We start from the raw sequence: 27,689 nt of genomic DNA on the forward strand, positions 1-27,689 counted from the left end.
TTTTACTATTATCGTATCATTCAATAGAATAAACATATCTAGAAATGGCCTTAATTTTCTTATTAAAATAAGAAAATTAAGGAATTAATTGTTCATTGAAAATTAAGAAAATTAATTGTTAAAATATGTAAGCTAATTAGAAGGTGTATCAATTAATGCTCGGGTTCATATTTAAGAAACTGTAATTTAATTTTAAATCCAGATGTTTTACTTATCTTTAAGAATACCAATGAAAATATTTACTTAATTAGATGCTGACGACATAACAGTACAAAGCTAGAGGCGAGATCCGAAACCACAACAGAAACTGAAATTTTGCATTTCAGTTAAAAAGAGTTCTTTTGTGATTAAAAATGCAGGTGGTTAAAAATTCGTTTTCTCTCAGGAAAGAATCTGTTGCGGAACTAGATGGGTAATAGTACTGTTGCCTGATAATAGTTCGATGAAATAAACAGAGAAGTCATTTACTCAGGCTTGAAAGCTTCAATAGACTTATCCTCTTCAGATTACGATTTGTCATTTCAAAAATCAATATGCACTTTTGTTACTGTGATAATCGTACATCAAAGCAAATCTGCTACATACTGAATTGCAGAAATAGAATAGAACGTTTTTTCGTTCTCTCTGCATCACTTTCTTAGTGCATGCATTTTATAAAAGGAAAGATACCGTTATTTTATGTTGAATGGCATCTTAATTTATAAACGATAACTTTTTGACGTACGACATGCTGCGAGAATAATAACGATTTTCGATTTTATAGACTTAAAATTGCATCTCATATTTTTAACTTTCCCAGCAGCTGCAATAAAATGCATAAAAAATTCATATAGTTCTTTAAAATTCTGTCTAAAGTACTTCAGATATGTCAAATGGTTTGTCGCATTCTTGCTAATTTTGCAAACGACATTTGCAAAGGAAACTTTAATTCTAGGAAACTCAGGCAATTTACTTTCATGCAACTGACAACTGCTTCAATAGTTACCTAAATATCATAATTGTTGGTCACTACATAATAACAGAATATATTTAATATGTATTTCACTTTGTTTCTATTGCTCCGAAAGCACAATTTGGGAATCCGTGTCAGGTGTTGATGAAGCTGCAGGGCCTGAGGGGATATGCAGCAAGTAGGCGAGCGATTACGGAGACGGTTAATTGATTTCGTAGCCGCTTCAGCCACTGGCATAATTAATCATTGCTTGTCCTTTTACTGCCTAAACAGATATTCTCTAACTGCAAATGGTTAAATTTCTGCATGGGATATCAGTGCATGTATGATAATTTGGACTCTTCGTGCGGCTCAACTAAACTACAAATATGCTCGAAATTCGTTTCATACAAATATGCTGAAAATTCGTATGACTTATCTGTAAAAATACATGGAATCGTCTTAAGTTTTTGAAGTTTTTTAGAAATTATTTATTTACAGTTTATATAAAAATTAATGAATTGTGCACAATAGATTCTATTCGTTGTAATATATCAGCTTCTGAAATATATATACATACGTATATATATATTGGTGAAGAAAATAGAAAAGATGGTATAATACAAATTAACTGTCTAAACAGGTTTAAAGATTTTTTAAAAATTATCAAATATGCCTTCAGAATAAAATATCGAAATAGTTACAAGGATTAAAGAATTATTAATGAAAATTATTAACCCTTCCGCCGTCCTCTCCTGTCCTCGAAAATTTCTCCCCAGCGGCCGTCTGTTTTTCGTAGCACGTAATGTTGTTTTCTCTGTGCATGATAACTTTCCATGCATAACTTTCGTAGTGGATGAATGTCAATGAATATTAAGTAAAATTATAAGGAATAAAGCATAATGGAAAAATAATATCTCTGCTTATTTCTAACAGCAGGATAATTTGATAACATCAGTTCCAGGTAGTCCCCTCCTCCCATTTTGTTGTTGTAATCTTTTACAGTTATTGGTCGTTTCCGTGTTCCAACATCAATCATCGAGTTATTATGAACTGTACTCATCAAACGTATATCCTTCTTGTCTTTCCAATTCACAACCTCATTTTTTCTCTTTTTCTGCTGAGTAGACGTTGAAGCCATCTCTCACTGTCTTGTATCTTATGTAAAATGGCGCGAATATTCATAAATATTCGGGGTAAATTCAATTAGAAATAGAATGCCTGATTAGTGCTTCCCTCTAGGAGGTATTAAGGAATTAATTATTAAGGAAGAAAATTAAGGAATTAATTGTTCATTGAAAATTAAGAAAATTAATTGTTAAAATATGTAAGCTAATTAGAAGGTGTATCAATTAATGCTCGGGTTCATATTTAAGAAACTGTAATTTAATTTTAAATCCAGATGTTTTACTTATCTTTAAGAATACCAATGAAAATATTTACTTAATTAGATGCTGACGACAGAACAGTACAAAGCTAGAGGCGAGATCCGAAACCACAACAGAAACTGAAATTTTGCATTTCAGTTAAAAAGAGTTCTTTTGTGATTAAAAATGCAGGTGGTTAAAAATTCGTTTTCTCTCAGGAAAGAATCTGTTGCGGAACTAGATGGGTAATAGTACTGTTGCCTGATAATAGTTCGATGAAATAAACAGAGAAGTCATTTACTCAGGCTTGAAAGCTTCAATAGACTTATCCTCTTCAGATTACGATTTGTCATTTCAAAAATCAATATGCACTTTTGTTACTGTGATAATCGTACATCAAAGCAAATCTGCTACATACTGAATTGCAAAAATATAATAGAACGTTTTTTCGTTCTCTCTGCATCACTTTCTTAGTGCATGCATTTTATAAAAGGAAAGATACCGTTATTTTATGTTGAATGGCATCTTTATATTCATCTTAATATAAAAACTCAAACAAGTAAACTTTTAGAAAGCGTTTTAAACGTTTAAAAGTTTTAAAATTTAGAAGAACGCTTGTAGGGCGTTACGGCCGCCCTGCGGATGTTTCACTTGAATGCGCTAAACGCGTTACGGACGGCGAAGAGGTTAAAGAAGAAATCCCGCAGTAAAGAAGGAAATGTGATTTCAGCAACACACATTTCAAATACATGGAAAACGTAATTTTTAATTCGATGCCAAGAAAAGAGCCTCTTAATGTAAAATGTTACATGAATATATCTCCTAAATCATAATTCGAGCTAGATTTTAATATGGGTCATTGGTGAAAATGCCAGGCAGGAATTTCTCATTGCTGGAAGAGACACGTCTATAAAGTGTATTTACCGAGATTTTTAATATTTTTTTCTTTTTTGACTAACAAATAAACAAATAAATAAAAAGAATGACACACAGTTGACGGAAAAACCTTACTATATATAATATGATTTCTAAAAGTGTAAATCTAGTGCATTATTATTAACAAACAGGCTACGTATGCGCTTTATGTTGTCATAAGAACTGACATTTTTACTGTTGCAAAATATGACAGAAGGATATCCTAATTAAGAGAGAAGACATTGTCCGTGATAAACCTTTTCAAAAAATCATTTCCTTCTGTCGCATAACGCTGCAAAAACTCTAAAGGCTGCTTCCATGTATTTTCGTTTTCCAACGTATGTTAGTGCTTTCGGTATCCATTACGAACACAGTTTTTTGTAGCGCAAATGTTGTCCCAATTTCATATAATAGATCGTGAAGTGTTTTAAAAATGCATTGACAAATCGAAAATTGTGAATCGGCTATTGGAACGAACTTTTCCGTCAATGCAGCGCACCAGTTCTTTGATAATCAACGAAGGGCGTCCATTGTGCTCCTCCGTCCGTTAACATTTTCCCTTTCTTCGTTAAACATCTCGACCCACATTCGCACCATACCTTCACTTATCGCGTTCTCTCCATAAGTTTCACTTATCTGATGATAAATTTCACAAGGTTAAACATTTCTTGCATTCAAAAACTAGACAAAGGCTCTTATTTCACATCTGAAGGGTCAATTGATTGTTTCAAACATAATTACCAACAAAAAATTCTTGTACGTTAATGTAAACAAACAAAATGGCTAAGCTGCTTCGTTCTGGAATTGAACGATGTAACTATACATGCGAGACCGTGCTGTCAGATATGCACAAACGGTACTCATTTTCTGAATCAGCTTTGTAAACACAAAATATACGGCTATTTATTAAAATTAATATTCTTGAAACGTAAGAGAAGTTACGAATAAGGTTAGATTTACATGCTGTGTTACTCTAAACAGAATGTACAAAAAGCTTCGTCCGAAAAAACTACCGTCAGACTATAAAAACCTTCCTTTTCTCACAGTAAAACTACTGTAAAAATTATATCCTAATAATTTCAGCATGATTTTAATACGTATAATAATCGTTAAAACGTAATGCACAGTATTAGGAAAAAATCGCTTAGCATAATCATTTGCATAAAATAAATAAACGAAAGCAAATAAATAAATAAATATGAAAATATAGATCTAAATGAAAACCAGATAAATAGCATATGAGCTTTAGTAATAAAACATCAAATGCAAAACAATCAATATGCTTTACAAAACTGTCTGGACCGCTAATAAATAGATATACATCTAAAAATGCAAATAAATAAATATAAAAATTTAGATCTAAAACAAGTAAATAACATATGACAGAGGGATATCCTAATTAAGATAGATGTGGGTTTTTAGTAATAAAACACAAATAAAAAGCAATCTATATGCTTTACAAACTGCGTTTATTCACCAATTACGTACATTCTCCTGGCAAGCGACTTTTGCCTCACTGAATATTTTAACAATGGCTCAAGTGCATACAAAATTCAGCATTGCCCTGTTGATATTAGAGGACTTCTCTTACTGCCTTTTCTCAAACTCTAGGTTATCCTTGCATGCTTTTATGTAAGGTCAAGCTATTTATCACGTGACCCGAGCATCATTTATTTCTTCCACTCTAAATCCCACCGAGACGTCTTAACATTTGCTACTTTCGCAACAACGCACATCATGGTATATCAGCACACGCAAACTGTATGTGGAAAAGCAAGGATTTTTCTTGTCGTCCAGATCATAGAAATATGAAAACCGTAAGAAGAAAATCATTCGACTCTTTATTCTCCTGATACGGCAGATAATGTTTTTTCCCTTTTTGTGCCGTCCTCGTGTTGAAATCGAGCAGAAATTCATGTTTTCTAAGAGCTGGAGAAATTTGTAAAGCGATATAGACGGAAGTAGCGGAAAATAGAGCTAAAGGGTTGTATTTTCAAGATGACGTACGCGAATTTACGCAGGCTGAAAATTTTTAAAAACGTTTTTAGTAGTGTTTTATTTTATTTCAGTTTTTTTTTAAACAGTCAGTGCATATATTACAAAGGTATAAAAAACAGAAAAGGAGACAAGTTAATATTTGATATTTATTTAATGTTGCTTTTGAGATTTGGAGGAAAAGGCAAAATGAGGTGCTACTTTGGTAGAAAATTGCACGGATTTTGGCTGGCTTTTTTTTTTTTTTTTTTTTTTTTTTTTTCGAGCGATACGATTTTTGGTAAACCCATTGCTAGAAAAGTTATATATGGTAACCGATACTTTGTTGTCCTTTTATTTAAAAAATAATGCATTTTATGATGCATAAATTCCGTGTTTTAAATATTATTTATGGCTTCTAAATATTAAAAATCAATTTAATTTTGCATTTTCATTTGAAATAAAAATTTTATTGTTTACGATATTTTATGGAATTTTATGTTGTGGATGATGTAATGAATGATGTCACATCAGGTTTTAATATCTATAGATTTAATCTAATGTTTCAAACATTATTTACGGCCGTTAAATATTAAAATACAATTTAATTTTGCATTTTTTTTAAAAATGATTTTATTATGTATGATTATTTAAATAATTTTAATTCTATGCGAGATGTAATCAGCTCCCTGATTGGTTACAGAATATTTGTGCATTAACGAGCTGTAATCAGTTCCGTCATTGGTTACTGAATATTTGTGCATTAACGTGCCATTTTAAAATTTTATTATTCATCTCTTCGAATTCTTTAGATTATATTTTTCAATTTTTTTTACAAATTTTTGTCCTTAGATTACATTTTTTAAACTATATTAATTTTTTTCAAATTTTTTTCATTGATATCTAAATTATGATTCCGATTTTTTCAGGTACTTATTAATATACGACAGTTTAAATACTCAAAAAAATTTAGGTACATATTTTTCTTTTACTTTATAATTGTATACTTCAATTTTTATAAAAAAATAATACACTGTTTTCAAAAATTGCCGAGATATTTTTTGCCACATATGTTTTAATGCTGAATAATTATATCCTATAAAACTTATTTTAAAGGATTCGAAATTAAGTAATATTTTAACTCTTTTTAAACGTTGGCATGATGTTTTTAATTCGATATTGAATTTAAGTAATATTTTAGTTCTTTTAAACGTCGGTATGATGTTTTTAATTCGATATTCAATTTAAGTAATATTTTAATTCTTTTAAATGTTGGCATGATGTTTTTATAGCTGTGTTTTTATTCTATTTCTTTGCTATATGAAAGTAATAATTAACCCTTACTTTAGTATTTTATACTCATAGTAAACGTATTTATTTACATTTGACTGCCTTCTTAAAAAACGACATTTTCAGCAAAAAATTAATCAATTATTTTTAACGATATTTTTTATTTTAAAGTTTCGAATATTTTACTGTGCATAAATTACGTAAAAACGGCGTTTTTCAAGATGGCTGACGATTGTAAAAACCATGCCAACAATTGCGCCAAAGTAAATCGCCAAAAATCCGTGCAACCATCTACCAAAGAAGCACCCAAAATGTTTCAGTGTCATTGAAATAAATAGGATAGTTTTGAATTAAGTTGACTAAGAAATACCTAAAAAAACTTCAAATATGGTAAACTATTACAAAGACACACTTTACTTAATATTTATAATTTTCACAAATAAAAATAAAACTGGAGAAATACAGCAAAGATTAAGAAGAGACAAAGAAAAAGTGAAGGAAAAATCACAGGAAAACAAAATTAGAGAAAAAAAAAAAGAAAAAAAAAAAAAAAACGTAGAAAAATAAAAGGAAAACTAGATAAACTATAAAATTTAAGAGTGGGAGAGCGTGACATCAGAAAAAAATCTATAAAATTTAAAAATTAAAAACATGAACTGCTACATAGACTCGGAATTCAAGAGACCAATTTATTTAAATCAGGAAAACACTAAAAACTAAAATGTGAAAAGAAATTAATTAAAACAAAACATACAGCGAAACGGACATGCAAAACATTTTAAACTAGCGAAAGCACCCGATGCCGGTTAAGTTAGATTGAGAATAATGTATTATTTTACTCATGACATCATTCGAAAATTCATAAAATAGCATATTACTAATTATAAAGCATATGATGCGTTATTGTAACGCATAAAAATGCCAAAGAAACAAAGTAAAATTCAATACATATACCAAAACTGACTACCTAATCATAGGAGTCATATGCTATATTTATCCATATGATATATGGAATTGCCATTTGGGTCAGCAGAAATAAAAACAAATATATCATTATTTTGAGCAAAATGTACAATTCATAGTCATGCATTTTTCACTCTGATGCGATATGGAACCCACATAAAAAATTCGAAATTTTTTCGAAAATTCGAAAATTGTTTCGACGAAAGAATGTCACGCAGCTATTGTTGCCTGATATATCACTGTTGCCATTGTTACTAATACCAGCACTGTTGCCACTCGGAAAAATGAGGACGAAAATTAGCGTTTTAAGCGTTTTTAATTAATATCTCTTATTTTATTTACTTTAAGTAGTAGGGCCCACCAGCGGCCGAGCGGTAAAGTCGCTGAACACTGGTAGTTCGGTCCGAGGTTCGAATCCCGCGAACGGGCTGGCTGCATGGGTGTTTTCGTGGTTTTCCCCATGTGTAACGTGTATACGAGCCAGTTTCCCTTAGAAAGTCCTCCACGAAAGGCATCCCTCCTCTTAGGCAGATAGCCCTAGTGTGCTTTGCCATAATTAAATACACCACCACACACCACCTTTAAGTAGTAGTAGACGGAAAGAAAAGGTCGACGTCTACTTACTCTAGTTAAGTAGACGTCGACCTTTTCTAGAACCCAGAAAATAATTGTAGAAAGTTTGGTGACGATAGCTACAGTAGTGACTGAGTTATCAGCGAACAAACACACAAACATTTCTTCTTTATATATATAGATGACACGTTGAAGATTTTTTTTTCGTTTTAAAAGCATTAACTAAAAGTAAACAGCAGAAAGATGTTGAATTTTTAGTTCTTCGAACTAAGCGAGAAAACAAATATATCGATTAGTAGAAATTCGGATCATGCATACAAATTTACTAATAGTGCAATTTAAATTCGCGTAACATTTAGAAAAAATTCCACTGTAATGATATATCTAACGGCTATATCATCAGTAGGGAAACAATTTGGGGAATTTCAGCTTGAAAAATATTAACTCACTAAAAGTTAACCTAGTTAGTACCACAACCCTCACGATTTCAGATGGCATTTCCTTGTTTAACATTAGAAATCTGCACGCTATTGATTAGACGATTAACTTCCTCAATTTTGGCAACTAAGCGTGGTAACCGCTTTAATAAGGAAGTTATCTTTTAATTTTATAAGGTATTTCTCCAGCCTTCGTAGTGTAGTGGTCAGCACGCTGGGCGCGTATTCAGACGTCTGTGGTTCGAGTCCCAGCGAGGGCATTGCTCATTTTTCATCTCACCTGCTTCCAAATACCTAATCGCCTAAATACCTAATACCTTTCAGTTTGGGTGCCTACAGTGGCGCCCGAACTTAAAGGGTGGTGGATGATGATTCTCCACGCCTCAAGATTTGGCGATTGGGTCCTCTAAAACCCCATCCACCCCCTTAAAAGGGGGAGTATATACGGTATTTTTCCCGCCTCCTTAGCATGCCTTCGTAGTGTAAGGGTCAGAGCGCTGGGCGCGTATTCCAGAGGCCCATGTTTCGATTCCCGGCAAACGCGTTGCTCATTTTTCAAGTCTTCTGCTTTAAAAAAAAAAAAAAAAAAAAAAAAAAAAAAAAAAAACTAATGTCTCTACAATTTCACAGAGGCATTATATGTTTTTAATGAAATGCAGAAATGTTCAGCAAAGAGAGCATTTCAACGGAACTGGTTTTAACCGATATTTCATTGTGTCATTTCTCAGTTCAGAAATAATTAAAGTTGTTTAAGTTAAATATTATTATCAAACTTACAAAGCATTCTTACTAAAACTGGTGTAATTCAGATTTTAATTAAACTTTGCTTGTTTTATACATCGACATTCAATTTAATTTAGAAATTATTTTCGTTTTCCTTTTAGAGTATTTACTAAACATGAAAACATTTCTTCCGCAGCTTAATCTATTTTCGAGGAAAAAATAGCTTTTCCTATCGTTAGATTGAAATTTTGTAGCTACGATACAAGATTATTCTTACCAGATTAAAGAAATAGTCAGGTTTATTTTAACATGTTCTATTTTTTACAATTCAGTGCGGAAGAAGTTTGATATATCTTATTAAAGTTATAATAATGTTCAAACCCCTTGAATGTACATCATTACAATAGTTTCCCGTTAGAATGCACAGAATATGAATAGTCCACTCTTATGTAATCAATACGGACTATGCTTCCAGACTCCTATAAAGAACGATATCTCAAACTCGCATCATGAAAACATAATTTCTACATCTAATGATCTTTAAAACTATTGACCTATGGACAAAAAAAAATTAACACTACTTTGCATGCAATTATAATATCTACAAAATATATGACAGCATAAAAAATTCTTCCGTTAAGAATTTATAAAATAATCAAGTTACTTTCAAGAAGTGTGCCGTATATTTTCAAAAATATCGTTCGAATTCTTGAAAATTATAATTACATGCAAGTGAAGCGGAATTTTAAACTAAAATGTAAGCACAGATTTCCGTAAACTATTTTTTTTTCTTCTAACCTTCGGATAACTTGTAGCGTAGAAGCTAATTAAGTTATTTTTACAGGCTTCAAATTCGTTAATGATCTTGAAAAATGATTAAAATCTTTCACATTTTCTGTCAAACTGCAATTAGGAAGCTGCGAAAAATTTATTTATTTTTAATAATCAAGTGTTTATAGTACTGATAGGATAAGACATGATACATAAATATAAGCGAAATATTTATTAAATAATGAATGTATTCAACACAAAGTCTGTCTTCAAAAAATTCAAATCTAATTATTAGATAGAATATTTAAGATAATCGCAAAAGCTAGAAGGAAAAAAATTTAACACTACTTTCTCTGAAATTAAATAAGTGTCAAATGCGCGACAAGTTGATTGATGTTCTAGAAATAACTCTTTTAAAAACTTGTGAAGATTCAAATGTTAAGATAATAAAAAGAGTTTTCCTTTGAAATAAACTTAATTTGAAGCAATTTATTTTACGAAAGAAATTAACTTTTAAAAGTGAAATGTATTTAGGTGTACTAATTAGATGTGAACTGGTACAATGAAAATGAATTAGAATTGTTGTAATTAAGTTTATTTGGCTAGGGTAAACTGCTAATTTTTCTTTCCGGATATGAGCTAAATTTTACTCTCTGGACAAACAAACTAAAGTTGTAACCAGCATGTCTTATTATCTATGAACTATGAATTCTTTTAGCTAAATTAAAATTTACTTGAAAAACACACCTGGAAAAGAAATAATAAAAACGAAAATCTGAAAGGTTTCAGATCTTAAATTACGTCCAAAGGGGCGTTTTTAACATTTGTGTGTTACCTTTATTTATTAAATATCATGTTCTTCGCACTTAAACCATAAAATTCAGTTCAAGAGCAATATCGCAAAATAATATTAAATTGAGCCTATCTTTAGAATTTCCGATACGGAATCTCACGAACTAGAGATAAAAATGTTTTTTCCAGTACAGCGTTGCCATTACTCGCTTTGAAATCCTTGAGTTTGTTAGTCAGAAATTTGTTAAAGTTTTACAGAATATGAAATCGATAATAAAACAAATTCCAAATTTCAAATTTGGGCTTCCAGATGCCCATATTCGCAGTAGGATTACGACATTCAAAATTGAATAGCTCTAGATACCGTTATTTTATCACACTGCAGGAAACATATATACATTTATGCGAATTCTTCATTATTTAATTTGTTCAAACATAGTACAGGGCAATAATATTTGGTGGCAACAAATTGAAAAGTGATACAGCTTTTTAAAGATTTTAACGCAAAATGCCAAAACGAAAACAAAAGTCCGTTTGGCCTAATAATAATAAATTGATCAACAAAATAATGATAAAAGAATAAAACATAACCACACAAAATATCTCAGGATAATAAAAAAATCTCATGTGTACACCACATGACTTCCTTGTACGGAATATTAAATTATAGTAATTTTTTCTTGCATTTCATTGAAACTTTTATTGGATTGAATTAAATCTACTTTGCCGACAGCGCATAAACCACAACAGAATAAATGCATTCTTTAAAATTCACGCTATTTGTTTACCATACCATAGCGACACTCTGGCGCTAGATTCACTTAACAGTATTATATTTCGTTCATATTATAATTCAGAATACACAAAATTTATATCATTTAAAGAATTATCTAATCGTTGCCACATGTTCTATTCAAATACTATAATAAAGCTAGAACTATGTATAAAAGAAATTAAGGAAAGAAACAGTTTTTCACAGACGATTGAGTATTTCTCATTCAATTAATTCAGTTCTCACTTCGCGACTAGGCAAAAATACATAAAAACTCAAAATATATGTATTAAAAATTATGAACTAAATATTAAAGACATATTTCCTCGAAAAAATTCCAGAAAAGATTAAGCATGATTTAATTCGCAATAATAAATGAAGGCGTTATCTTTGTTGTTGCGAAGCTAAGTTTCTCTAGATTGGCAACAATTTAACTAGTCTGCTGTTTCAAATGTAAACAAACAATGGCCGTCATCAAAAAAAAATATTAGGCTTAGCGGCACTTAAACAGCTTTAAAATTGTTGATAATTCTAAAAATATTGCATATAGATTTACTAAAGACATAAAACCCTTAACTGGAAAATAAGAACAACATAAATCAATCATTTTTAAAGCAAAAAATGTGCAATTTACAAACATATAAGAGCAAAGAAACTGAGATCACTGAGCCGGGTAACAGACTGAATATATATATAAATATATTTATATACGCTTGGTGCGGCCGATTGCAACCAAAATACAAGGTGTACATCTACATCTTATAGCAGTCCTATATACAAAATTTCAACGTTCTGAGGCTACTCGTTTGTGAGTTATGCAAGATACGTACGTACATACGTTCGTACAGACTCCAAGAAAATTCTCTTCAGAATTCATTTTGAAGCAGTTTTATAATTTTTTGGAGGAAACGAGTCTTTTATTCTGTCCTTACGTACAGATATCACGCAAAAACATCGTTAAATTGCATTCGATAGCGGTCAAAATGGATATTTTCGTTGAAATACGCTGCCTGAAACTTTTCGCGATTACAATACTTCCTTTTTACTTCGTACAAGGAAGTAAAAACAGTATATACCTAGTTTACATTTTTTCTATTAAATGTTTAAGAAAGTGAGATTTGTGGAATTTTCTGACTTTCGTTAAAATGGGATAATACAACACTTTACTCTTAGTTTAACGCCCCACCACTGACCGGGTGTTTAAGACAGCTGAATATTTGGAATTTGGTCTGGGTTTGATCCCAGACGAACGGATATTTAAAACCCTAATACTCCCTAATAATACTTTATAAATAAAAATATTGACATTTCTTTGTCTCTCTGATTTAATTTTAACGTTCTCCAGCGCTTCGATTAAGATTGATTAACAGTAAGTATCTTACAGTAAGTATGGCATGCTCAGAATGAATCCTAGTCCATGAATATCCAAATATATTAGGAAAGAATGGTTACATGATTCAGTAGTGCAGAAGTTGATATCATCAACTGGATGCATAATCTGCAGTTTGAAGTCCTAATTAAAGTCTAGGTCCATTATTTCAATAATCATTAAAATGTCCAACCCACATCCAACGCCCGCAGAACGTCCCGTGAAGAATATCAACAGACGCGAATTCCAGAGGTCCGTATTTCCAGTCCCGAGGAAAGCCTTTTTAATCTCTCCTGCTTCGAAATAACATAATGACTCTACAGTGGCGCCCGCGACTAAAAGATGGTGAATGATGATTCTTCACCACCAGGATTTGGCGATTGAGTTCCCTAAAACCCCAGTCGCCCTTTAAAAGGGGGAGTATATATGGTATTTCTCGCACCTTCTTGGCATGCCTTCGTGGTGTAGTGGTCAGCACGCTCGACGTGAATTCGAGAGGTCCGTGGTTCGAGTCCCGGCGAAGGCGTTGCTCATTTTTCATTTTCCCTGCGTCGAAATAACCTAATGACTCTACATATGAAAGAATCTTTTTTACGCGCGGGACTATTTTCTTCTTGCAAATCACTTCCAGTAATGAGGTTTGTCGAATACGTGAGCTAGTCTATACTCGGAACATTATTTTATCATTTACATAATTTAGCTTTAGAAATAGAAGCCTGTCAAAGCTTTAAATAGAGGAAGTGCAATTATTTTCAGTTTCACTGGTAAGTGTCATAAATATTTTAGCAACCATTTCAAGTAAGCATTTAGGTCTTATTTACTGAGGCAGAAACTTGCTCACCAGCTTTGAAACAAGAATGTTTATTGCACCAGTTTTGCACCCGAGAATTTATCTGTTAAGAAGACTTTATTTTGAAAGACTTTTTACTTTTTAGCTTTAAAGAAAACTTTAACCTCCTACCCTCTCTTCTTTGCTCGAAGCGAATCATAAAAAAGCAGGATTTAAAAGCTTTAGAAATATCCGAACAATGTTTATACTATTCCGTACAAAAATATATACTTTTTCACTTTACGTTTCACTTGGAAACTGACAGAAATAAAAGCTCCATAGATTGTCAGATTCGCTTCCAGTCTAAATGAAGCGCCCTTTGGTATTAAAAAGACGTTTTTTTTTTCTAGGGACAGAAGTTTGAACAATATCTTGGGGGTAAATATTTTCTTTTTCCCCTACTTTTCATGACTGATGGTTATAAGCTTTTATGAATTTTTTTCACTTTCTTTGATGGACTGCAAATAAATATATGTCTCTCCGACTTGTTTTGGATACATTCTCAGCTTTTTTTTACGACACAAATGTACACTTTTATCACAACATAACAACAGGGAGATAAAGCTGCAGATGAGTTCTTGGCATTAAAATGTACAAACTATATTTTACAGCTTTTTCCAAAATCTGCAGAAATATATGAGTACGGATTACATTGATATTTAGAGAAATGGGAAAGGATAAACACACACCTTTTAAGACACAATAAGACACAAAAAGAAGACATAATAAAAGAAGTAAAAGACTTTTTAACACAGTAAAAGACGTTTCAAGACATAGTAAAAACAATACCATTTGGAGCTAGAAAATTCTAGCACTTGGTTTTCATCAGGTCCTTTTAATTAATTATGTCGATTAGAATTATATTTCTAATAATTACCTCTGTAAAAAATTTGAAACTGTCTACGAAAGAAATTAATTGCATTTTCTTCGTAATTGCACTTCATAAAAGGTCTCAAAAAATAAAGACTGAGATGAATGAGAAAGAGAATATAAATATATTAATGAATAATTAGTCATAACAATAATATAAAACGGGGCAAACGAGTTTTTAAGTTGATGAACAACTGCTCTTCTATTAGTTTAAACAGATTTTTTTATCTGTATTGTTCAGGTTCACATATTTGTATTACAGAAGACAAAACTTACTTAAACGTCGTATGTTGACATTAATCTCAATTACACGCTTATTATAATGTTTCATGTCATTTTATTTTCTTATCTCTCACTTCTTCTTACCCCCTCCCCCCCCAAAAAAAAAGGAAAGAAAGGCTCGAATGAAAACGTTCCAGCTAAGTGAACAGTCAAAAATTATTATTTACAAAATATTAAATATCTTAATATAACCATACTTCAGTTTATTGTGAAAAATTCATGAATCATGTAACAAATTCTACTGACAACGTTCCATACGAATATTAGTAATAATTAATACTATTCAAACTATTAGAATCATTAACCAATTAGCTTTTCCAAATGACAGCATTTCCAGCTTTAAATGAATAATCAAAAATGATTAATTGTAAAATATTTAATACGTTAAAATAACTAACTATACGACAGTTTAATCTTATTGTGATAACTTCATAACTGAGGATTATGTAACAAACTATCTTAACTACGTTACACACACATAGCACTAATTATGAATACTATTCAACTCTTATAATAATTAACAAATCAACATTTCAGTGCCTATTATTCAGTTCCTCAAATAATAGATAATCTGAAACTTAAATGACATCTGCATTGTGATATATATATTCAGACGAGATATTTTATCTGACAATTATTGTCTTTCTGAATGTTCGACAATTTTCATGCTATCATGTTTTAATGCATTCTTACAAATATCCGTACTCTTTTATTTACTGTTATTCAAAAATACCCATGAACGCATATGCTTAAAAGCAGAGAGATAACCTTTTAGTATATTAACAAAAATAAACATATAGCCTCATTTATATTTAACTATTATTTCTTATTTCGTAGAATAATCGCAAAGGATTAATAAAGATGAGAGAACTGTGCATTGTCTCGAAACATGTGATTTTATATATTAATTCAGATAATATATAAACTCATGCTTGATTCATTCAGATATTATTCTAGTACATTATTTTAATTCCATGTAATATATACCTCCTTCTCTATAATCATTAAACTTTTATTCCTAAAAATCGGATAACACATGAATAAAATTTAAGTTTTGATAAGTTAAGTATTTAGAAACATATTCTGAGACAGCTTTCATATTTTCATTTTTAATAAAATAAAATGAAATAGTATTTGTAAAACAAGGTATAAACAGCCTGTAAAATATTTGTATACAAACATCCCAAATATAATATTCGGATAATTTCTATAATGTACGGTTATAGATTAGTTTATAATGCCAGAATGCATGAACTCATTATAATTTATTCCATCGTTATAGCATTCAGAATAGTAATTGATTAAAAAATGCATATTTCATAAAATCAGTAGTATATATTTACCAACATAAAAAGAGAAGCTTCGGATGTCATTAAAAGGAGTTCGGATCCCTTAGCAACATGACCCAGGTTATGATCCAATTAATGAAGTAATGGTTTCTATCGATATGCAGTTCTAAGAGTTTATCCCGAAAGCAAAATATTTAAAGTTAATATGATTAAAAGGGAAAAAAATAAGTAAAAAATCAACTTTTTTACTTAAATGATAAGTTTTTTTCTGTAAGCAGATATACAGCACATTTCAAAGTTCTCTCTTTTTGTATGAATTTATAGTTCAATAAAAGAAATTCCGTACATATTGAAAGAAATGTAAAATCCATTTAAATATTTTATAAAACCCCTTAATCTTCAAAAATATTTCAAAAACACCTTTCAACTACACTTATTTACAAAAGCATATCAAAATGCTTTCAAGTACAGTTGCATTCAAAGCAAACTAACAAAGTTATGCCGAAATAAGAAACCGGTCTGATCAAAGCGCGTCCACTAATACACAAAATGAAATAATATTACGATATTCATTAAACTGAGTAAGAAAATAATTACTTAAATGGATTTCTAAATGTCTTAATGAAGAAATTAAAATTATCTAAAATATATTTAGAAAAAAAAAAAAAAAAACAGAAAGGTATCAGATTTCAAATTACGTCCAAAGGTACGTTTTTCAACATTTTATCTCTTACATTAATGTTATTAAATTATTAAATTACGTTGAATATATATCAATACATATATACATTCATACACAATATATATATATATATATATATATATGTAATGATATTTTTAAATCAATTGATTAAATTAAATTCTAATAATATTGCTTAATAATGTGTTGGCGATTCTCTACCTAAATTGCATCCCTGTTCCTAAATTTTGGCGAAATCCTTTCTTTAGTATAAAATATATTAACTTGTTGGCACCCGCCAAATCACCAAACTCATAAATCTGTCATATTACATTAAGTCCTTTAGAACACTCCTGATGAGAAGATAGAGTCACCTCGTGATTTCAATTAATATCGCTGATTGGAGGAGCCTCGTGACGCACACATAGGTATAAATAGGGCTTCTACTCAAGCGAGAGGAACGCTTGTGAGATGGATGCTAAAATAAACCTACCACTTTATATTCCAAAATTTGTCTCATTCCTGTTGCCCCGGCTGCACAAAACAAATAATGTATGAGAAATTACATTTCAGAAAGCCGGTAGGATACCACCTTCAAAGGGATTATCTAAAAAAGAAGATACCCCAAGGATTATACGGATAAAATGTTATGGACTTTAGATGAATTTGCCGCTGTGCGACTTCTATGTTTCTACATTTTTCGCTAGGCGTTCTTGCTTCAAGAGAATCATCCTTCTGTTACCTGTATTCTGGTATTCTGCAGATTATTTTACATCCAGAGAAGCATCCTTCTGCCCCCTGTAATGCGTGATCTGTGTTTCCATCGAAAGTTCGTCGTTCATCAAATGTGCTCTTACCGTTGACCTACTTTTGAGGATGGAAATATTTCCCTACGTCTACGTCGTTCTGTGTTGCTCTCGAGAGCTTTGTGCTTGTGTGGTGATTGATCGTGTTTTGCGAAAATCTAATCAAGAGTGCACAAAAATGTGTATTTTCGTGTCGATTTCATCACTCGTATTCTCGTCACAATAAGTCAAACAGAAGCAATTAGTAAAAAAAGTTTGGCGATGCAAATGATATTATTACTATTGAATTATAATTACTGATTTAAAAATAGTGCTTTTATTTTGAAAATTTTAAAAAGTATTATTTTGGTATAAATGTATTTTAAATTTGGTATTTAAAGGATGTATTTTGGTTTTAATATTGTTTTGGGAAAATTTAAAGAGTATTATTTTTGAGTTAGTTTTATTTATGAAAGTATTATTAAGAGAATAATGGCTATTGAAAATATCTCCGATCCTGATTATTCATTAAGGGCAGCTAGCCCTGAACCTGAAACAAGTATAATTCCCTTTGACGCGCAGAATGATATGGATATAATAAATTCATGGCTTGAGTACTTTAACAAAACTCATTTAGATAAAGATGAAACGTGGAAGCTTAATAATGTAACTCGATATCTAAAAGTGTAACTTCAGAAACCTATGCCAATTGTCTAAAACAAATATTTCAAATTCAAGTCCCCAAAAAAATTCTGAGTGACAGGAATGCAGCCTTCACTTCCTCTAGATTCAAAAAATTTCTTAAAAAGCATAATGTTAAACAACTTTTAACTTCATCTCACCATCCCCAGACAAATGGTAAAGTAGAAAGAGTAAATCAATCAATAGTAAGTCGACTAAAATGTAAAGTAAATTCTTCTTCTAAGAAAGTACCATGGACTAAAGTGCTAGAGCAAGTTGTTATCGAATATAACAACTCCCCTCATACGGTAACTAAGTTCACCCCAGCATACTTACTATTTGGTAACCTCCCTTTTGAATCTCCAATTGATCAAAATAAATACCCTTCCTTAAATGAAGCAAGGGCTTTAGCAAAGAAAAGAACTATCGAATACCACCGAAAGAATAAAACTAGATATGACATCAGATTTGTAGAATCTAAATTTCAACCTGGAGATTTTGTCCTTTACGAGGAATTCGAATACCCAAATACTAGAAAATTGACTTCACCCTATTCAGGCCCTTATCAGATTATGAATAAATTATCTGAAGTTAATTATGAAATCGACAGGGAAAATTTTCACACGAAGAAACCAACTGATATTGTACATGCGTCAAAATTAAGGTTCTATTATCCACCCGAGAACTTTAAATTACATCATGAATAAATCAAAATTTATTAATCAATAAACTATCCATAACCCTTCTTTTAGTTTTCATCCTGTTGTTCCCCTTAATAGTTGATTTATCTCTCAGTGTCTGAAAAGTTTGTCTGCCCTTTTCTTTTACTGGGCTCCTTCAAACTTGAGTTTCAGGTTCAATGCACTTTCCGTGTGGGAAATACTCAATTGAGGCTATACTACAAGTAGAGTACTATACCCTCACATTTCCTTGAGCTCATATTTTCCTATGTTTGTGTTATAAATTGTAGCAACAGTTGAAAAAGTTAAATTTCAGTTGTTGAAACTTCTGAATTTCATTTTATGTTTCTGCAGCATCGTGTACAAAAAACTGGTATTGATGTTGGAAGTTAAATTTTGTTTTGTTATCATTAATAAGAGAAAAATAGAGTGACAAAATATGTTAAAAACCTAGCAAAATGTTTATTTTCAACAAGAGTATAAGAGCTCTAGTATCGTGACATAAAAATCAAATGTTTTCAGTGCCAATGCTAATCCATAATTCTAGCACTAATTAAATGATCCGGAGATCTCCAAAGACCAGTAAAAGACTGAAGATGAGCCTGAATGACAACTCTAATGATTGTACGGACTCATACGCAAACTGTGAATGGCATGCCCTAAGATATAAACTTACAAATTCAGTTATATTACTATTTCCTATTGCCGTGTAGCTAACCAGCAATATGTTATTAGTGCTTTATTTGTTCTGCACTTAGTTACTATATTATAATTTCATTAATCATTTATTATATTTTATATACTCTATTAATTATATTCAAATATTTTATGTCATATTTTATGTAAACATTTTGTGTGCATTGAGGTAAATCCAATCAGTTTTCCTACTCACTTAATTTCCTAATAACTAAAATTTCTGCTCTCACTATCAGGACTGTCTTGGGTCGACGGCCGAGACTGCAAGCCTTTTCAGATGGGGGGGGGGGATAATCTGTAGTGATATTTTTAAATCAATTGATTAAATTAAATTCTAATAATATTGCTTAATAATGTGTTGGCGATTCTCTACCTAAATTGCATCCCTGTTCCTAAATTTTGGCGAAATCCTTTCTTTAGTATAAAATATATTAACCTGTTGGCGCCCGCCAAATCGCCAAACTCATAAATCTGTCATATTACATAAAGTCCTTTAGAACACTCCTGATGAGAAGATAGCGTCACCTCGCGATTTCAATTAATATCGCTGATTGAGGAGCCTAGTGACGCACACATAGGTATAAATAGGGCTTCTGCTCAAGCTACGAGAGGAACGCTTGTGAGATGGATGCTAAAATAAACCTACCACTTTATATTCCAAAATTTGTCTCATTCCTGTTGCCCCGGCTGCACAAAACAAATAATGTATGAGAAATTACATTTTATATATATATATATATATGTGTGTAAAATATAAAAATTACAACGGCTTTGCTCCGTGCGAACCAGAAACCTTTAATTAACTTTCTCCAATTCAGAATCTTCGTCATAGACCAATACTTTCCAGAACATTCGAGTTTATTACGTAACCGCTTCTATAAATAGAAAACTCGCGCCATTTTGCGTCAGAAGCTCCTCTCTCCCTCTGCTAGTAAGTTCTATGCTACTGCGCTTATTAAATATCACGTTCTTCGTACTTAAACCATAAAATTCAGTTCAAGAGCAATATCGCAAAATAGTTTTAAAATGACCAGATCTTTAGAATTTCCGATACAGAGTCTCGCGCGCTGGAGATAAAAATGTGTTTTTCTGTACAATGTTGACATTGCTCGCTTTTAAATCCTTGAGTTTGTTAATCAAAACTTCGTTAAAGATTTACAAAATATGAAATCGATAATAAAACAAATTCTAAATTTCAAATTTGGGCTTCCCCATGCCCATATTCGCAGTAGGATTACGTCATTCAAAATTCTATGGCTCTATGCACTGTTGTTTTATCACAATGCGAGAAATATACATACATTTAAGCAGATTTTTCATTATTTATTTTCTTCACATATAATGCAGGACTCCAACATTGGGTGGCAACAGTTTGAAAAGTGAAACGGGCATTTGTAACCAACGCAAAATCGCAAAACGAAAACAATAGTCCTTCAGAGACAAAGCACCTTTGGACTAAAAAAATCCGCCATTGATCAACTGTGTAACTCCACGATGTCTGATGACACTAGAAGTTTGTTCTGTGTGTGATTCTTTCCAACTAAGAGGAGTGACTGTATGACGTCATTCCTTTCAGCAGGGTCCACCTTAGGTAATGTAACTATCACCAAATTAATCTTAAAAAAATCTGTGATGAAGGCACAACCCTGAATTCGCGCTAGCGTTCTGAAATAAAAAATGGCGAGACTTTTGTGGCAATCCGAGAAAATGGCCAAATAAAAGAACAAATTATTAATAATGAAATTATTTAAAATAAGTTTAGGTAAAAATATACGTACGTATAAAACTTAGATAAAATCTTAAACATTAATAACTACAGCTTCACACCGATTCTTACAATCTGTTTCATAGTGTTTAGACTATATTACTGTAGAATAACAAGGGTATATATTTAACTCTGTACTAACCAAAACAACGTCAAAATGCAAGTTAATTTACGTATAATAGCGTACCACTCTTATCCTTTAGAATACCAATAGCCTTTGTTCAAAAATGTTAAAATCTATGGTATAAAACTTAGATAAAATCTTAAAAATTAATAATTACAGCTTAACACGCAAATCCATTTCTGGAAGAATAACTTAATATCGTATATTAATGCTTCGAAGACACGAGATGTATTAACAGGAGTGCCTTGAATTCCTTTATAGCAAGCCAAAAGTATCCACGCTTAACTAATTATGTAAATTTCTTCACTGACACGTGATAGTATAAGCCCCCTGGTGCAGTCTATGACCCTTGACAGCAGTTTCGCATACGCAAAAGATCTTCGCATTAATAAAGCAGTAAATGACAAGATTGATAGGCAGTTTCATACCATATTCAAAATAAGTTAGATAACATTAACTGTGTTACTTAAGAGCCGTGATAAGCCGCCTAAATAAAGCCAGAATATCAAAGACAAATTAAACTTCGCAATAATTACCTCATTTAGCAAAGACCATTTTATGTGTAAAATGTGTACTATATTAAGTGAACAAAACACCTTAATTAAAAGGCAGTCAGGATAAACTTTGTTATATAACGTAAAAGCTTACATCAAGAAACTTAAATTAACTCTTTAACAAGAATTATACTTAGTTTGTCGGGAAATATTAGACGCCTAAAATTGAAACACCTGCATGATACATCTCAGAAACTACTTTTTGGCAACCATTCAATTAAGAAAATTTTTAAAACTTCTAAGCAGTTTGAACTCTTCGGTGTTCAAATAACTTTCGGCGATATTAGAAATTAAAGCAGTTTAAAGTTGCAGTTAGTAAGGGGGGAGTAAGGCGACTGCTAAATTAGAATTACTGTCTGTTCTAAAAGAAAAAGTGCAATACGTTAGCTGTTCGCAACAGCTAACGTTGATTTTAATTTAGTAAGTCAAAAACCTTAAACTGCACAGGATGTGGTCGTTCATTTAAATTTATTGTATCCGTCAAAAGCAAACTGAACTTTTGACACGGCGTTTGTTAGTTTTACTCGTACAATATAAATTTGTTTGCGGCCTAGGTTAAAAAATAAAAGATTTAAACGCTAATAAAAGTTTATAATTTTACATGCTGTTTAACAAAATTTATCTGAGTAACATATTTGTTTCTTCAAGAGTTAGTTTTCATTCACTAATTTAATTTTGCATTTAGAAAACTAAAAAATGCTATTTTCTCTCTAACTTTTTATTTTATTGTGAAACTTGAAGTATTTTCAAAACATAGACATTTTAATCTTAGACACATATATTAAATTACTAGCATTCAATAAAAAAATGAATAAATTTGGCACATTCAGGAACCTTTTATTTACAAAAATGGAAGATGTTGAGTGTATATTTAGCATGAATCATTACATTTTTATAATTAAGCCATAAAAAACTTCAAAAGAAAATGAATTAAAATTTGTAGCAAAACATTAAAAACTTAGAATATGCACAGAGATAGTAAAATAATTTTTATTTTGATATATTTACTGGTAAAATAAAGAGAATTTAAACGTTCAAAGCAATAAATAGAAGGCTTTATACCTTAAGCTATTTTTCAAGCGCTCTCCTTTAATTTTTTTCTAGAAAAAAATAATAGTAGAAAAATAATAGTAAGGAAATAAATAATAGTAGAATGAAGAATGAGGTAATAATAACCAACCATATATTTTTGAAATTCTTTCACATATATATCAATAAATCTAAACTTCCGACTTGAAGTTGCATTTAGTTATAGCTAAATATTTGTAACATTTCTCGGCTGTAAACATGCATTTACTTATTTATTTAAAATCAAATTTTGAAGAACGTAAAGTAAAATTACATTTCGAATGTTTTCAGTTTAACACATTAACCGCCAAAACTACAAGGAATGTTTCTTTTCTCATGAAAATAATAACAAATATTAAATTAAGCATTTATAACATAAATTTACATTGAAAATAAAAAAAATGTCTTCTGCATTTTAAACTTTTTAGTATGACTATAACTGCTTTTAGAAGGCTGAAACTTACTTCTTACGTGAATTTCAACTTTCCCAGCAGTATCATTTGGTATAATATCATTATCATTATTTAAAACATTGCCTTTCTTTTCTTCTTCGTCACTAGCCTCTGAAATTTCAGGGGGAACAACAAAATATCAGTTTCATTCTGGTCATTATTAACATTATCATAATCTGTTTCTTCATCAAAAAAATCTTTGAAGGGCTTCTTCTAATGTAAGATACCTCGTTCTAGGCATTTTTAAACAACCAGAACATGAACCAAAACATCGAAAGGAATGAGTGAAAAGAGATTGACTACCCGTTTCCTGCTGACGTTGCGTCAACGCAGCACCTGTTTTCCCTTCCTTCCCAACACAAATATAAACATCTGACTGATGTAATGTTCTGATAAACGGTGACCTTGACTAAAAATAGATCACTTATAAAGACGGCGATTCTTTCGTTAAATATTTTCAGCAAAATTACCCGGTCAAAAATTTTGCTTAAAGTATGAGATTAATTACTATAAACAAAATGATTGTTGAAGGCAAGTAATTTTTTACAGAAATAATCTTCATAATATTCCCTACACAAAATCATCTGCTGATATAAAATATCTTATGTAGTTATATTTATACACGCATTTATTTTGACCGTTGCGTCAACGCAACACCGGCGGTTAATGGGTTAAACAGCAACTTCAAGTTACTGTTTTTCAAAATAAGCTCTACATGTGTGCAACAAACTAAATCTTCATTTATTTAGATTCTTGTTTAGTTTAAAAAATATATTATATCTGTTGTCATGCTCCTAATTTCAGGAAACAATGTTTCGTTCTTCCTCATAGAATGTCTTATTTATTAGAGACGCTTTTAAGTTCCTAAAAATATTCTTGCATTTCCATTAGCAACGATTACAGACTCCTGTCGCTGCTTCCATAAATATTTTTCAGAATTATCATGTTCTTTTAAGAAAAGAAACAATAAATGCAACTCTATACAGACAATGTACAAAATTTATATCTTAAAACTGTAACTTTAAAACACAAATGTAATCTATGAATCTTGAAAAATCTTTCTTTTACCGAAAATATAAATATTTAGGTGAATACAAATGCACAATTCCTAGCATCTTAGCAACATTTTTCACTTATGAGTATACAGACACTAGCAAATTACATTACTACTTTGAGTATTATGTTATTTAAACAATGTGAAATGCAAATGAAAAAGTGAAGATGATGCTACTCGAAGCGTACATTTTTGGTGTTCTGAGAAGGTTTTATGAAACGAAAATGTTTGTAGCGTCTAGACAGTATAAATATAAAACAAATATCTTTTGCTTCCAGAATAGCTTTTAAATTATTTTATTTTCAAAAACTGAACATTTGTAAAAGTCTACCGAAAACACATACTGTTTTCAAAGATTATGTCTTTTGTTCTTGATTTCACTTTTTTAAACTAAATTTAAAAAGAGAAATTGTTAAATATCGGTCAGATGAGTAATAATTACAACCTGTTAACATTGCCATGCTAAGATTTTGTCAATGACTAAGATTTTGTTTATATTTACAATGGGTATTTGATTTCAGCTTTGATTACTTATTGCAGAATTACAGAATAACTCGATCAACTTAAATGAATACATAAAAAAGAAAATCTGAAACGATTCATATGTTAACTTCGCACCAGAGTATTTGTTAAGGTCTTTTTATGCTTTCGCTGATGTTACCAATCTGTTCTTGTACTCATTTATTCTAGCATAATTTTATTTTCTCTTTAGCTTTATTAATAAGCATCCTTTCTTCGCACTTACGTAACACAAAATTGAACAGCAAAATCACAAAAACGCAGCATATTAAAGAAGCAAATCTTATAGAATGTTAGCGACTGCCATACTTTTTTTATATTCGCTATATTACTACACATGAGCCGCCAGCTAGCTGAAAAGTTATCACAAAAAAGGAATGGAAGAAAAATGCATAATATAATAGTTTTAATGAGTTTAAAATCTAATACCATTTAATAAAAATATTTAATAATTCGAATCAGACATCTCATAATTTAAGTACGTTTTATATTTATTTCATATTCGCTAATGTTATTTCATAAAAATATTTAATACTTCGAACTAGACATCTCGTAATTTAAATGCAGTTTTATGTTTAGTTCATATTAGCTAATGTCATTTTATAGAAATAAGTATAATTAATAATTTCATAATTTAAGTGCATTTTTATGTTTATTTCATTAATTCATTTATTAAAAAGTAAAAAATCTGATGTGTACATCACATGAATTCCTTGTATTGGAATATTAAATTATACGCATTTTTTCTTGCATTTCATTTAAACATATTAGATTGAATTAAATCTACTTCGCCGACAGCGCATAAACGACAATAGAATAAATGCATTAATTATATAACAGTTAACTTATATAATAATTTAACGGAAACTAAGTTAACTCTTATATAATCCAATAATTATATAACAGTTAACTTATATGTTTCGTTCATATTATATCTCATAATGCACAAAATTTATATCATTTAAAGAATAGAATTATCTAATCGTTGCCACATGTTCTATTCAAATACTATAATAAAGCTAGAATGATGTATGAAAGAAATTAAGCAAACAAAAGAAAAAAGAAAAGGTTTTTCACAGACGATTGAGTATTTCTCATTTAATTAATTCAGTTCTTACTTCGCGAGAAGGCAAAAATACATAAAAACTCAAAATATCTATATTAAAAATTACGAAGTAAATCTTAAACGTTTATTTCCTCGAAAAAATTCCAGAAAGGATTAAGCATAATTTAAATAATAAATGAAGGCGTTATCTTTGTTGTTGCGAAGCTAAATTTCTCTAGATTGGCAACAAATCCACTAGACTCCTGTTTCAAATGTAAACATCAATGGCCGCCATTAAAAAAGGCTTAGCGGCAATTAAACAACTTTAAAATTGCTGATAATTCTAAAAATATTGCACACAGTTGTTGTTATGTTGTTTTTATGCAATAAAAATATTGCATAAAAACAACATAATTCAATCATTTGTAAAGCAAAAAATGTACAATTTACCAACATATAAGAGTAAAGAAACTGAGATCACTGAGCCAGGTAATAGAGTGGATATATATATAAATATATTTATATACGTTTGGTGCGGCCGATTGCAACCAAAATACGAGGTGCACATCTACATGTTATAGCAGTCCTATATACAAAATTTCAACGTTCTGAGGCTACTCGTTTTTGAGTTATGCGAGATACGTACGTACGCACGTACGTACATACGTTCGTACAGACGCCACAAAAATTCCCTTCAGAATTCATTTTAAAGCATTTTTATAATTTTTTTGAAGGAAAAGAGTATTTTATTCTGTCCTTACGTACAGATATCACGTAAAAACATCGTTAAATTGCATTCGATAGAGGTCAAAATGGATATTTTCGTTGAAATATGCTGCCTGAAACTTTTCGCGATTACAATACTTCCTTTTTACTTCGTACAAAGAAGGAAAAAGAAAAAAAAAAAAAAAAAACAAATTTAAAAACTGCGTCTATTGAATTTCAAGCACTCACTTTGATACCCAGTAACGAAATATTAAATTTCAAAGTTAAATATTTTATACTGCATTGAATGGCAACAGATGGATGCATGGAGGTAGTAAGTACCACTGTGATGGTATATAATTCCGCTTGGTTCATGTCCGTCGTCGGATGCCATCATATCGGTTCACTCATTTTATTAGAGGCATTAACAACAGATTGCTTTCAAATAGGAGAATTTGTAGATTAAAACTGAAAGATATATGTCGTACATTTTTGCAACAGTCTGGCGCGCTGGAGTCAAAAATGTTTTAATTCAAATAATGTTGCTATTTCTCACTTTAAAATCGCTCAGTTTGGTAAAGAAAAATTCGTTAAATTGTATAAAATATGAAGTAAATCAAAAACTAATTCAAAATTCAAAATTCGGGTTTCGAGATGCCTAGGAGGGCTACAGGTATTAAATATTCGATGACTCTACGTTAGGCCCTTTTTCCACAATGCGAAGAACATAACATA

The 27,689-nt window shown here is 30.7% G+C and overlaps 1 protein-coding gene and 1 non-coding gene across 2 annotated transcripts in view; one reads left to right on the forward strand and one right to left on the reverse strand.

The window, feature by feature from the left end:
* LOC118189821 (neural-cadherin-like) overlaps positions 1-27,689 on the reverse strand; it is a 1,221,277-nt gene that overhangs the window by 154,325 nt on the left and 1,039,263 nt on the right. The gene's annotated exons all lie outside the window — the stretch shown is intronic.
* TRNAS-UGA (transfer RNA serine (anticodon UGA)) lies at positions 13,331-13,403 on the forward strand. Its single transcript has one exon. It is a non-coding gene; the product is annotated as a tRNA-Ser (tRNA).

Source organism: Stegodyphus dumicola, chromosome 1 (genome assembly GCF_044657685.1).
Source record: "Stegodyphus dumicola isolate Sdum_Otavi_A_Nest chromosome 1, ASM4465768v1".
Lineage (NCBI taxonomy): Eukaryota > Metazoa > Arthropoda > Arachnida > Araneae > Eresidae > Stegodyphus > Stegodyphus dumicola.